The sequence below is a fragment of the Nelumbo nucifera genome, chromosome 1 (genome assembly GCF_055504915.1).
Source record: "Nelumbo nucifera cultivar China Antique chromosome 1, China Antique-T2T, whole genome shotgun sequence".
NCBI lineage: Eukaryota > Viridiplantae > Streptophyta > Magnoliopsida > Proteales > Nelumbonaceae > Nelumbo > Nelumbo nucifera.
Window position 1 is genome coordinate 215445922 of NC_142649.1, and position 13444 is coordinate 215459365.

General features: G+C 33.7%; 1 pseudogene across 1 annotated transcript; it reads left to right on the forward strand.

The window, feature by feature from the left end:
* Nucleotides 1-3266: 3266 nt before the first annotated feature.
* On the forward strand, nt 3267-5050 carry LOC104604667 (protein CANDIDATE G PROTEIN-COUPLED RECEPTOR 7 pseudogene; annotated as a pseudogene). Its single transcript, XR_016081087.1, has one exon. The product of XR_016081087.1 is annotated as a protein CANDIDATE G PROTEIN-COUPLED RECEPTOR 7 pseudogene (transcript).
* Nucleotides 5051-13444: the final 8394 nt, after the last annotated feature.

The following is a 13444-nucleotide window of genomic DNA, read 5'->3' on the forward strand; positions in this document are numbered from 1 at the left end:
TAATTAACTAACAGTATTTATTAAAACATAGCATTTTTAATAAATACCATATTTTTAATAATTACAGTATTTTCATAAATACTGACAATTAAATTTAATATATAAGTATTTATTAATTAAATTAATTATTGTATTTATTTACTTATCTAATGTATTCTTACTAAAAACAAATGTGCATTAGTTTTGTAGTGAAAATTAAAGAAAAATGACTAATATGCAAAAATTACTGAAAATAAAGAAAATTACAGAATAATATTGAAAAATACCAAAAATTAAATAAAAATACGGAAAATTCGGAAAACCTAAAATTTAATAAAAATACTGAAAATAGTAAAAAAAGTAAAATTAACAAAATTTTATTGCAATTTTTTTTGAAAAATACTGAAAAAAGTAACAGTATTTTTATTAACTACGGTATTTATTTGATTTTTAATTAATTTAATTAATTAACATTATTTATTAAAATAATGTGTTTTAATAAATATAGTATTTTGAATAATTACAGTGTTATTCACTAGTTAATAGTATTGTTAATTTTGAAACCAAAGCCTAACTCGAATTCTTAAACCTCAAGATCGGGCTTAGATTAATTTAATTAGAGCTACAACCTAACTTTATGTATTTACTAATATTTAAGAAACATTTACAAAAAAATTATAATATTTAATTGTTAATAAAGTAAAATAAATAAAATTGAACACTAAGGGATAATTTAAAAAAATAATTATTTTATTAAATAATTAGTAGTAATTTATTATTTTTGTAACAAATTACAAAAATAAAGATCAATTATTTTAAACAACATTATAGTTATCAGATTTATTATTTTTGACAAATGATAAAAATTAATGAACATTGTGCATTTTTGGCAAATGATAAAAAAAATCATTGTGCATAATGAACTCAATAAAAATGATAACAATTAATGAAAATTTAAAATGCAGAACCTTTTTATTAACAGTATTTTATTGCAAAAATACTGAATAATAATAAAAAAGTACCAACATTTAATTAAAAATATATGAAATTTAAATATAAATATTAATTGATAGTTTTAATAATATTATTAGATAACTTTGAATTAATGCATTTTTAATTAATTAATAACTTTTATGAGTTGAGACCTTTATTGTGCATAATGAACTCATTAAAAATGATAAAAATTAATGAAAATTTAAAATGTAGAACATGTTTTATTAACAATATTTTATTGCAAAGTTACTCATATGCAAAAATTACTAAATAATAATGAAAAAATACTAACAATTAATTAAAAATCCAGAAAATTATGAAAAACCTAAACATAATTATTGAAAATTAACAATATTTTGTATAATTAAAAAGTATAATTTTTATAAGTTGACCTTTATTGTGCATAATGAACTCATTAAAAATGATAAAAAATAATGAAAATTTAAAATGTATAATATATTTTATTGCAAAATTACTCATATGCAAAAATTACTAAATAATAATGAAAAATACCAATAATTAATTAAAAACCCAGAAAATTCTGAAAAACCTAAACATAATTAAAACACTAAAAATAAATAAAAAAATTAAAAATTAACAATATTTTAGTAATTAATAAAGAGTAACAAATCATTTATAACTTAAGCAACTATTAGATCTATAGATTTGTAGGTTTAAGCAACTATTTTCCTTTGAGTTAGTTGTAGCTGAGATAGGCACCATGCCCACACATTATCGGGGATAATTAGATTCAAAGTTTAATTGGGTATCAAACTTTTGGAGTTCAATGATGAATTTAACGGATAGGGCCCAAGCTAAATAATCCCTAATAAGCTAAACTTGGAAGTTATATGGATATATGATTTAAATAATAAATTTTATATTAATATATATAGAAATGTTATATATATTTTTTATACTATACTAAAATTAAATAAAAAATTTAATTTATAAAAATCATAGTTTTATAATTAACACGGGTCTCTTTATCAACAAAAAATGTGCAAGCCCAAGTTCAAGCCTAGCCCGACCATCAAGCCTAGATCTTGAGCCCAAGCCTAGCTCTTATATAAAGCCTGAAGCTTGAGCCCGAGCCCGAAACCCGATCTGTACACAAAATGTCTTATTTTAGTATACTTTTATAAACTAATATCATATTAATTTACTAATAATTTAATAAATTAATAAACTAATTTATATTTCCTAATAGTAAATTGATATTTATTAATAATTTAAGAAGCATATATATATATATATACATATATTATTTATTATATATAACTTAAGTACTTTTTTATGTATATAATAGTATTGGGCCGAGCTTATTTGAGAAAGCTTGAGCTCGAGCCCATGGGCTTGAAATTTTGTCCAAGCCTAAAGAATAACAGGTCAGGCGGGGCCGAGCCGTCGGGCTACCCGATCCATGAATAGGTCTAATTGTATATATAAACAATTGTATACATAAAAAATCATATGAAAAAAAAATTTAAACATCTTTTTCAATTTTTTTTTTAAATGGACCTCTTATAACTTGGCCCAGTCCGTAGCCTAGCTGCCCAGTCCATGGACTAGCCTGGCTCATGGCATGGCACGAGCCCTTGCGGGCTTGGGTCATGGGCCATGCCGAATTGACTCCCCAAATTATCCCAAGGGAAGGAGGCATGACCTAGGATGCCCTATGGGCTAGCACGGTACGACCCACACTTTGTGCAGGTTACATGCGAGTCATGCCGTATCAACCCAGCACGACCCGATTTACACCTTTACTTGAATCCGCCCAATACTAGGGATGGGGCAGGGAAATTCAAGGGTTCTCCGTCCCTGATGAGGAGTGGGGTGCCTTGTAAAGTGTTTTGACTATGGGGTAAGGACAAGGATGGGGTGCCCTGTTGTGAACCCATTTCTTATATAATTGTTAATTATTAGTGAAATTAATAAAAATGTTAGTTTTTGTAATTATTTAAAGTTAATCAAAATTCCATTTAAAAATAATAAAAATAATAACAATTATTAAAATTAATACAAATTATTAATAAAATTAAATTTATTAAAAAATATTTATTTATATTAAATTAACAATAATTATTTTCTGTAAATCAACATTAAATGAAAAATACAATTATTAAATTTTAAATTTTAACAATAACTTTGAATACTTTTAGTTAATCAACAATTAACAACAAATTTTAATTATTAATTTAATATTAATTATTAGTAAGTAATTTCAGATTTTCCGTGCATCGCACGGGTCCCCGCTGGTTTATATTAAAAAACGAGCCAAATTCTTTCGTTTTATCATTACAAGAATTATGTCGTAAGCAAGCAAGACTGAAAAATAGAGAGAGGGGGAGAGAGATCTGAGATCTGAAAATCAGGTCTCTTAAACATGGCGATCTCCTCCTCTCAACCTTCCCGTTTCTTATCTCTGTTTACCATTTTGGTTCTCTGCTTTTCTCTCTGTGTTGCTGAAATTCGTTTCTCAGAGATCCGTTCCGACGATCGATCCATTATCCCTTTCGATGAGTTCGGGTTCACACACACAGGTCGTCTCGAACTCAATGTCTCTCACATCTCTCTCTCAAATCCCAACCCCGAACTCGACCTCTCTCAGGTCGGCTTCTTTCTCAGCACCAGAGACTCCTGGATCCATGTCCTCCAACAGATCCAGGACCTTGACATCACATGTGCCCTCCAATCTGACCTCGTTAAGGTTGTCTACACCTTCGACCGTCTCAAAGGCGCCAAAAGCTTCGATTCTATGTTTCCGGAGAACGAAGCCAATCAGTTCACTCTCGTCTTCGCCAACTGTCTTCAGCAGCTTCAGATCTCTATGGATGTTCGATCTGCCATGTATAATCTCGACGGCAAGAGCGGTCGCCGCGACTACTTGTCCGCTGGCGTGACTATTCTTCCCAGGGTTTACTTCTTATTTTTCTTGGTTTATTTCTGTCTCGCGGGTCTCTGGATCTACGTCCTATATAAGAAGCGTTTGACCGTTTTTCGCATTCATTTCTTTATGCTCGCTGTGGTTATTCTGAAAGCTTTGAATCTGCTCTGTGAGGCGGAGGACAAATCTTACATCAAGCGTACCGGTAGCGCTCATGGTTGGGATGTTCTCTTCTATATTTTCAGCTTCTTGAAAGGGATTACACTCTTCACCCTGATTGTCCTCATTGGGACCGGATGGTCGTTCTTGAAGCCCTACCTGCAAGACAAGGAAAAGAAAGTCTTGATGATTGTTATCCCTCTCCAGGTTGTCGCAAACATTGCGCAGGTCGTAATTGACGAGACTGGACCCTATGCACAAGATTGGATCACCTGGAAGCAGGTCTTCCTGCTTGTCGATGTTGTTTGCTGTTGTGCTGTGCTGTTCCCTATTGTGTGGTCAATCAAGAATCTGCGTGAGGCAGCGCGAACTGATGGCAAGGCTGCAGTGAACTTGATGAAATTGACGCTTTTCCGTCAATACTACATTGTTGTTATCTGCTACATTTATTTCACGCGTGTTGTTGTTTATGCATTGGTGACTATAACATCGTATCGCTACCTCTGGACCAGTGTGGTGGCTGGTGAACTGGCCACGCTCGCATTCTATGTTTTTACAGGGTATAAATTCAGGCCAGAGGCGCACAATCCATACTTCGTTATTGACGATGAAGAGGAAGAAGCTGCTGCTGAAGCTCTGAAGCTTGAAGACGAGTTTGAATTGTGATAGCTTCTCCCGGGGAATTTTTTAGACTGCTGGAGGGTTTACTCCTCCTCAGGTCTAATTACACGGGGGCCGTGGTGATAACGGGCATTGCTTTATGTAAGAAGATGATAAAAGTCATCAAATTGGGAAGCTGAGGAAGGAATTTGGCTATTATAATAGGTTTTTCGGACAACTTTGTAGGAGACATGAAGTTCTTGTTCAGCCTATTATTGGTGTTATTCTTCCTTTTTTTTGTGTATGCTTGTACTCAAATAGTTTTTAGTTTTATAGGATTTGATATTTGCCTTTTGATTACATAGTGAGTGAAACACATCTATATGAGATCCTTTGAATAACATTCGATCTAATCGTCTTTTTATTTGTTCATCATTCTGTAATTGACGTTGTGAATGCTATGTTTGAACTTTTGCTTTTGAGCATCTATACTTCTAACTGCTAACATGCACCTTCTCATGAAAAAAAAGTGAATAAGTGATCTGAATGATAAGAAAAATTCATATATTGTGGTAATGTGAAACTTTTTATAATTAACAAATCAGGCCCTTATAAGGTAATTTCTACACAGCTGGCTTGAATTTAAGTATTGATTGTAATGTGATTCTGATCAAATAAAACAAATATAATGTTATTTTTGTAATCCAGTAATACAATTTTTGTTCAAACACAAATTTTGTTTGGTTGAGTCACTCAGTCATCCAAGATTGGCACTTTGGAATAGTTTTTTTCCTACATATGAGTTCTTGATGGTTGACCTATTTTGACTGCAAGTTCCATTCATTGCATTCAAACTTTTACATTGTCATTGTAGGTTTTCTTTTAAATAGTTGGGCATAGTGTCTTGTAGCCTGGAAGACTGTGTTTGGTGCACAGATGATATAGCAGTGTCTACATTATTAATTGTTATGCCATTTCACAGTTCCGGTGTCCTTATCAAAGTGCTTTTGAATTTAATTCAAATTTGAAATAGTAGGGCATACTTTTGAAGATGAGATGTTGAGATATGACACTTGATGCAGGGAATGTGGAGCACTATTAGTAAGAAAATTGTAATCTTCCATAGAAGAGAGTTATAGAGTAAAGAAGAAAAGAGAAACTATTTCATGGGGTAGGCATTTTAGTGAATATATCAGTGAGTGATATTCAGAATCAACAAAGGGTAGACATATTTCCCCTTTCTCAACTCTTTCCCATATAAAGTGCTTGTTGACTTCAATGTGTTTTATCCTATCATGCTGATTTAGGTTATGAGCAATGTTTATAGCTGCCTTGTTGTCACAATACAAGGGTATAGGATTTGACATAGGAAAACCCAACTCAGTTGATAGGTTTTTCAATCATAACACCTCAGCCACCCAATGCGCCATAGCCCTACTTGGCTTTTGCACTAGAGTTGGCCACAACAAATTGCTTCTTTTACTTTGTCAAGTCACCGAATTGCCTCCAACAAAGGTGTGGTAACTAGTGGTAGACATATCATCAAGGGAGCCATTCCTAGTTGGCATTTGTATAGGTCTCCACATGGTGATGGTCATGCTTAGAGAAGATTGGACCTCTTTTTGGATGCTTCTATAAATATCTAAACAATGAGTAGTAGTAGGACTATGCATGTACTAACTGAGCACTCTTACAAGTTACAACCAAGGTTCAAAGTATCGATATGATACACCCTGTATCGGGCGTATCCTATCGTATCTTTTGGTCTCAATACACCTATTTACAGGTGTTTTGGGACCCCCATTTATTTCAATAAAAAGCCCCTTAAAAAATCTCCAAAAATCAAAATTTGAAAAAAACTAAAAAAAACAATTAAGTGAAACTCTTTTAGTACCGATACGCCCCTGCTGATACACAGGGGCATATCGATACTTTGAACCTTGTTTACAACATAGGCAATATCAGGTCTAGTCATAGTTAAGTATAGGAGTCTACCAATCAAACTTTTGAAACTGTTTGATATTAGAGATCTTCTCCCCACTATCCTTTTTTTTTTTATAGGAAACATTAACTTTCATTAAGATAATAAAACAAGAAATTACAACTCCAACATTCCAAAGCTGAAGTGCTGAACCCAAATTCATAACCACTGTTACAAAGCAGCCCAGAAAAGTTCACTCCTGTTTGATCCTTGTTTGGCTGGCTAGAGCATCATTCAAGCCATTTGCTGTTCTTCTAACCCATTGGAAGTTTGCTTCAATTTCCCTTGTAAGGCACCGGACTTCTCTCATCCAATCTATTACTAATCTTGAATCCCCTACCACCTCAATCTGGTGTAGTCCCATCTGTTTAGCCAATCTCAGACCTTGCAGCAGTGCTAACACCTCGAAAAAAGAGCCAAGACATTGCCTTCCCCATCTCTAAAGACTCCTACGCCTGAGGGCCCTGGGTTACCAAGGGAGCCTTTTTTTGTTGCATAGAGGCTGCCCAACTCTCTTGAATTGCTGGGATAGATCTTGAAGAGTTTGCTACTGAATCCTGCCTCTGATTATATCATCCACTGTGAATTCCTTAAACAACTCATTTGATTTTACCCAATGCACTATCTTGATAGTGATGCAATCAATCAAGTCCTCCCTTGATTTCCTTTTTCCTTGAAAGATTCTATTGTTTTTTCCTCCCAACTGTCCATAAGATTGCAGCTCTTGTGGCTCCCATAACATCCTTCCCCTTGTTTTGGGTTGTCTAAATAAACTTGCTTCAAAAGGGCCTGCTACATTGGGGGCGATCTCCACCTGCAACCAAAGAGAGAAGAAAACCACTCCCAAATAAAAGAGACAAAGGTGCAGGAAATTAACACGTGCTCAGAAGTCTCACCACGAGCATAACAAAGGGAGTAGATATGAGGGGAAAGACACTGATTTGGCCTTCTTTTTTCTAGTACATCAGGTATTGATCTTTGACAAAGCCACTTCTAAACAAAAAGCCCTCACTTTTGAGGTACTGGACTGCATTGCACTTCTTTAACTGGGAAAGACACAACTGCAGATGTAGAGTGAAGGAGGGCACTAAAACAAGAGGAACACGAATACAATGCAAAAGAAGAGGTTGACCAAATTCTATTATCCTCACAAGAAGCATCTGGAAAATAACAGTACTCAAAAGGGAAAGAAGTTCATCCACTGCCCCCATTTCAGCATCCTTAAGTTCTCTCCTCAAACCTAAGCCCCGAGTATCTCCATTATGATTAACAGACGTGATCACTTTCTCCTTGTTCAAAGAAAGGGAGTACAAGGAAGGGAATCTGTCCATTAGAGGGCTATCCCCCAACCAAACATCTTCCCAGAGCAGAACTTTATCGTCGGAACAAGCATCAAACCTAAGAAATGGCCTTCCATGGTGATGAGTGGGAAGCCTTAGGGTCTAGTCCTTCCTTTCAGCCATTAGATGCCCTATGATGAATACTTTCCCAACAATCTATGCCACAATCTATCCTGCTCATGGGGCCATCTCCACAACCACTTTCCCAACAATGCTACATTCCTCTTCTTGATATTGCGAATGCCTAAACCCCCTTGTTCCTTGCTTTTGGTCACTACCTCCCACTTTACCAAATGATCCTTCTTAGTGTCACCTGGCTCTCATAAGAAATCCCTCATAATTTTCTCTAACTTCTTGGCCACACCCATTGGAATTCTAAAAGTTGAGAGGAAGTACACCGGTAAATTTGTTAAAGTGGACTATCAAGGTGAAGATTGATGTGGACCCTACATTGCTTGTATTTTGACTTTTGAGTAGATTTGAGACATGCTTCCTTTGGGAGATGAAGATGCCTTTATGGGACTTAAGACCTAACAACTTCAATCCCAAGAAAATACTTTAATGGGCTTGGATCTTTTACTTGAAATTGAGATGCCAACAAAAAATCCTTTAGCTTCTTAATTTCACAAGTCCAATTTTCAGTCATAATGAGGTCATCCACATATGCAATAACCTCCACTATCTTGTTTTGTTTACGCTTGACAAACAAGTTATGGTCAGTTTGACATTCTTAGAAACCAACTGGCTGTACCCTGCATATCCATACAATGACTTCAATAACAAAAACACCTTCTCTTCACTACGTTCAACTTGAAATGCTGGTGGCCTAACCATATTCATCTCATCTTCAAGATCTCCATTTAGGAAAGCTTTTTTTTTTGGGTATCCAATTGATGAAGTAGCTTAGCTAGTCAAAGTGTGCAATAAAGTTCATCTTATCAATTTTTTTTGGCATTTCATCTTAGCATTTGAAGCAAAGGTTTTATTGTAATCCATGCCATATAATTGAGAGAAGCCTTTTGCAAAAAGTTTGGCTTTATTTCTCTATAGACTTAATTGTTTGGTGCTTGGTTGAAAATACTTATATTCAACTAGTTTCTTTCCCTTAGGGGGACCAACCAGTTCCCATGTGTTATTCTTTTATAGGGCTCTAAGTTCTACTAAAATAACACTGTTCTACTTAGGTAGTGGTTTGGCCTTTGCAACATTTTGGGAGAGGGAAAAACTCAAAAACTACAAATAGCAACAAAATAAGCATGGTAAAATAGTGACAAAATATCACAATAGGTGAAATCTAACAATAGGATGTTTTCTACAACCAAGGTTTAAAATGTCAATGTCGATGGAAATGTCGCTTACCAAAATATAGGACATATGTCAGAAATGTCGAGGGGAAATATTGTAAAAATTAGAGACATTGTGGAAATATTATGAAATATGTGGAAATATGCAATGATATTTTGTAAAATGATAAAAGAAGCATTAATACATATTTCTAGACTATTATCTTATTCCCAACCATTATATAAAGCTAAGAAACTAAGATCAATAACAAATTAGTAAATGACGATTTACTGATTTATTATGCATTTTGATGTTTTTACAAGGTTATCCGATATTTTCTTTTCTTTTTTTTTAATTCTGATTTATTATAAATTCTAATATATTTATTTCACACTAGTAAATAGAAATACATTTATTCTGATTTTTAAATATTAAAGTTATAATACATTATGTTTTATTATAAATTTAAAATAACACTGTTCTACTTAGGTAGTGGTTTGGCCTTTGCAACATTTTGGGAAAGGGAAAAACTCAAAAACAACAAATAGCAACAAAATAAGCATGGTAAAATAGTGACAAAATATCACAATAGGTGAAATCTAACAATAGGATGTTTTCTACAACCAAGGTTTAAAATGTCAATGTCGATGGAAATGTCGCTTACCAAAATATAGGACATATGTCAGAAATGTCGGAAATGTCGAGGGGAAATATTGTAAAAATTAGAGACATTGTGGAAATATGCAATGATATTTTGTAAAATGATAAAAGAAGCATTAATACATATTTCTAGACTATTATCTTATTCCCAACCATTATATAAAGCTAAGAAACTAAGATCAATAACAAATTAGTAAATGACGATTTACTGATTTATTATGCATTTTGATGTTTTTACAAGGTTATCCGATATTTTCTTTTCTTTTTTTTAATTCTGATTTATTATAAATTCTAATATATTTATTTCACACTAGTAAATAGAAATACATTTATTCTGATTTTTAAATATTAAAGTTATAATACATTATGTTTTATTATAAATTTAATAAACTGATTCTCCTTTTTGTAGTATTAAGTATTAAGATTATGATAAATTTTGATTTCTTATAAAACTTAATGAATTTATTATGATTTTTAATACTAAATTTATAATTAATTATGATTTAGTATAAAATTTAATAAATTTATTCTCATTTTTTATATTAAATTTAGAATATGATTTATTATAAAATTTAATAAACATTTTCTGATTTTAATAAATATTTAAAAAATACTAACTAGTTAATATTTTATTACTTGAAAAATATTTTATGTTTTATATTATAAAGTAATAAATTTATTCTTTTGTTTTTATTTTTTGTTAATTATTTTTTATAAATATTTTATTTGAAATATTAAATAGAAATTAATGGAATAATTTATATTAGTATAATATACTAATATATTATATTATTAATGTACATTAGTCGACATCCTATCGGCATAATAGGAAAAACTGTCTATTTTTTTTTTGTTATTTGGACCGATTTGGTTGATATTTCCGAAATATAAGGAAATGTCGACCGAAATAATGTAATTTTTATATTATCATCCATTTTCATGTCGGTGAGCCTCAACATCGACATATGTCGGGCGACATTAGCGAAATTTCGCGACATTTGAAACCATGTCTACAACTATAAACACCCTTACGGAGAGCAATAGACAAATCAAGGTCATTGGACTTATGTGGTCGGGATGAAGAAGAGGTTTCAATTGGAATTGCCTCATGACTCTGTGATGGTATCACATGTACAACTTCTAGCGCTTCCATACCTTTAAGAGAGGGCTGAACCTTTTGATGATGAGAGTACACTTGAAGTTGAGGAGGAGGCATATAATAGAAGATGGAGAAGCAGGACTGGGCAGTGGAAGATGAACTTGCCTCTCATCACAAGTAGTATGTTTCTCCCCCTGATAAGAGGCATGGAAGAAAGGTTAGGACTCAAAAAAGGAGACATTCATAGAGAAAATATTTTCAGAGCATAGGGACATAACACTTATAGCCCTTTTGTGTGAATGGGGATACCTAAGAAAAACACAAGGAATGGAATGAGGGTCCATGTTTCAATGTGAAGGAGAGAGGTTATGCACGAAACAATCACATCCAAATACATGAAGAGGAATGGAAAATAAAGGAGATGTAGGGAAACAGGGAACTAGAGTTGATGTGGAACCTTGCACCATAGGAGGTGAGTGGCATACAGTTATGATATGGCAAAGTAGGAATAGCATCAGTGCAAACTTTGTGGGAACATGTATATGGATCATCAAAATGCAAACCTCTTCCAGAAGATGTATGTTCTTCCTCTCTGGAACACCATTTTGTTGTGGTGTTTGAAGGCAAGAACTTTGATGAATGGTGCAAGCAAAGAATTGGTTGAAATCACTCCTAAAAAACTCCATTGCATTATCAAAATGAAATATCTGAATTAACACATGACACATAGTAAATACCATACAATGAATTTCCTTAGTAATTTTCATAACTTTTTCTCTAGATGAAGCATATAGATCCATGTGTACCATGAAAAATAATCAATGAAGCTAATAAAATATTGATGGCCATTCTCACAATAGTAGTAGGGCTCCATGCACTAGAGTGAATAATGTGAAAAGGAGATTTTGGTCTTTTATTACTAAATGGAAAAGATGTTCTACAATGTTTACTCGATTGACAAGTAACACTATAAAGGAGATATTAGGACAGACTTAAAGAACTCTGGAAATAAAATTGTTAATGACACAATATCTTTTCTTGATTTCACAAATTGATTGTTTGACCACTTGACTCATAAAACTAATAGATTTAGTTTACATAAATGCAGCTCCACTCTCCATCATGTAAAGACCATCCACCATCCATCCTCTACCAATCATTCTCTAGGAGCATCCTCCCCCTTCTTGTTTTGAGTGCATTTTCTCATCACAAGTGCAATTTTCTCCCCCTTGGGAGGATTCATGGTTGTTGCTTTGTCTTTTCTTCAAACTGAGGCAAGGCATACACCTCTTGTAGGGATTGCAACTCCTTACAACTAAGATTCTGGACCCTAATAGACTTGCTCATAAGTGGGGTTTAAACCAACTAAGAAGGCAAACACATGCTACTGTACCGGTAACATCTTATATGCCGATGCATTCTCATCACACTTTCCAATCAATAACCTGATAGTGATCAAGCTCTTCCACAAGGCGGTGAGGGTGGGATAATATCTAGACTAACTTTTTTCTCTTTGTGTACATGATGCTGATTCTACCTGCAGTTGGTAAATTCTAGCATAATGCCTTTGTTCAGTGTATGTAGACTTTGCTTGATCCTAAATCTCCTTACCTGTTTCTGCCCATATAAATTTCCTCATTATCTCACGGTGCTGATTCTACCTGCAGTTGATATGCCTTTGTTCAGTGTATGTAGACTTTGCTTGATCACAAATTTCCTTAGCTGCTTCTGCCTATATAAACTTCCTCATTATCTGAGGGTCTATAGTGGACACCAACCATGACAATGATCATATTATTTTCCTGCTCTCACTTGTCACGTTCAGCACTGTCTTCACTTGGTTCCTTAATATTTCCTATCAATCATTCTAGCTTCCCTTTACCCCTACACAAACATCCTAACATCCTTGGACCATTCAACCTGTACCCCTACAAACATTCTAACATCCTTGGACCATTCAAGATAAATTCAGTCCACTGAGGGGAACAATAGAGATAGGGAAGTGAGGATTTTTCAAGGCTGCTACCAGCCATGGAATTCAGTCCAGTAATACTAGAGGAAACTGAGGTTTCAGAAGTCATAGTGGGGAGTGTCGTGCTGGCATGGTCCAATTATTATAGAGGAAAGTGAGGTTTCAGAAGTAGGCCTCAAAGTCTGCTTTTACTTCTGAGACAACAGTTAAACATGATATATCACTTACAGATTATGGTTCAGCTGCTTGGATGCCCTATGATCTGAAAACCACAGTAAATCTTCACAGCAGCACCCTTCTACTTTCATGTAGACACAACAAAGGCTTGGCCCTATGACCAAGAATAAAAAGAAAATAATGTGCTTCTTCTGTGGTGATCATATCTGAGAGAATAATTGAATCCCGGGCTAGGTTCCAGTCATGTGGAAAAGAAAAAAAAGATAAGAAGAGAGAAACTCAGTTGTATGGCAGATCAAGCTCTGATACCATG